Consider the following 1835-nt stretch of genomic DNA (forward strand, 5'->3'; position numbering starts at 1 on the left):
CCGGAGTCCTCACGTTCCTGCAGGTATCACCCCACCCTTTTCCGGAAAAATGAAACACCCAATTAAAGAGAACGATATTCCGCCTACCTATTTTTCGCAAGTTTCAAATATACCCCCTCCAGGGTGAAAGCTCTTACTCCAAGGGAACATTTCAAGAACGTGATCAGTCTTAAACGCAATTCTAAACGGTTAAGATCTTACGGAGTGTTTAATCACAAGTGTCAATATGTCTACCGGTACTGTGCAATTTTTCGACAGGAGAACTGCGCGTGCCAGGTGTATTAGATGCAATATCTTCATTTGCAAGTCATACGGGCAAAAGAAGAAAATTAATTCGGTGACTGAGGCCGTTAGGTTTTCGCGGATTATAGGCAAAGTGGTGGCTGTTGGTGATATGCTTTGCAATAAGTGCCGTCTTTTCATTTATAGAAGTATTCAATTTAATATAGTAGAGCCTGCAAATACAGAACCCTTTATTCCGTCACCTAGTATGTCCTCAGTAACTGCATCCAATGTCGAAACATCCTTAACTGAATCACTACAAGCCTCAACATCTTCAGCCACCACATCTTTTGTCGAATCATCGGTAGTTGGAACATCCCGGGAAGTTTCATCGGAAGTTATTACAAGTACATCCTCGTCTCTTGAAGAATCGTCGAGCTTTTCTGATCCAACAGTAGAAGACCCGTCATTTGTTTTAGACTTTAGTATCGCTGATAACTCGAATGTGCAATATATTGAAATGCCATTTTCACGGGTAATTGCTTCACATGCATATTGTTTCGTGTGTGTGTCCAAGAAAGGTATCATCAGCGTGCCATTTGAAACGCGGAAGCAGGTATTTGTGATGCGTAGATTATATGTGCCTAAAGGGAATCGGTGCTGTCCTAATCACTTATTAAACAAACGGTTATATTGTAAGATTGTCGCGAAGTTAGAGATTTATTCCAATAGTAGTTAATGAATAGAAATTAATGAATTACGAGATCACTTTGAACTGATTGCAATTAACAGCGATTCTGAGATCAACGATAAAGTAGGTGATTTCACGTTATCGGAAGAACGTTTAAAAGTATTTACGGGTTTAACTTGGGACAATCTCATTAGTCTTCGGGAACTAATGACTTCAATGCGAAACTCAGAAACTCGCAATATTACTCAAGCCATTGTAGTTTTTTTATTCAAATTGCGTACGGGTAACTCAAATAGCATGATAGCAGCAATTCTTGGTTTGGAGCACGAACAACAAGTATCGAATTTTTGTAAATCGGTTTTAATTTCGTTTCAGAAAGATATTTTACCTAATCACTTCGGGTTTGATTCTTTTTCTCGCGAGTATTTAATATATAATGAAACCTCTGATATTGCTATACAGCTGTGTAGTATTACAAATCAACTAGCACTGATTTTCGATGGCACATATATTCGGCATCAAAAAAGTAGTAATAACGAGTATCAGCGGAAATCATATTCTGGTCAGAAAATGTTCCGCTGTGTAAACCGTTCACCATCTGTACAACAAACGGATATGTTGTTGATATTCTTGGATCTTTCTATGCGAATCAGAATGATGCCCAAATAATGAAAATCGTTTTACAAGACCCAAATGGCTTACAAAATCTCATGAAACGCGGAGACATTTGCATCGTGGATAGAGGATTTCGTGACGTAGAATCATATTTGAGAGAATTAGGTTTTCAAGTACTGATGCCTGCTTTGAAAGGAAAACATAGTCAGCTCACAACTGCAGAGTCAAACGCATCTAGATATGTCACAAAACTTCGTTGGGTCATTGAAGCAATTCACGGCATCATAGGTCAGAAGTATAAACTCTT

The sequence above is a fragment of the Osmia bicornis genome, unplaced genomic scaffold (assembly GCF_907164935.1).
Source record: "Osmia bicornis bicornis unplaced genomic scaffold, iOsmBic2.1, whole genome shotgun sequence".
Classification (NCBI taxonomy): Eukaryota; Metazoa; Arthropoda; class Insecta; order Hymenoptera; family Megachilidae; genus Osmia; species Osmia bicornis.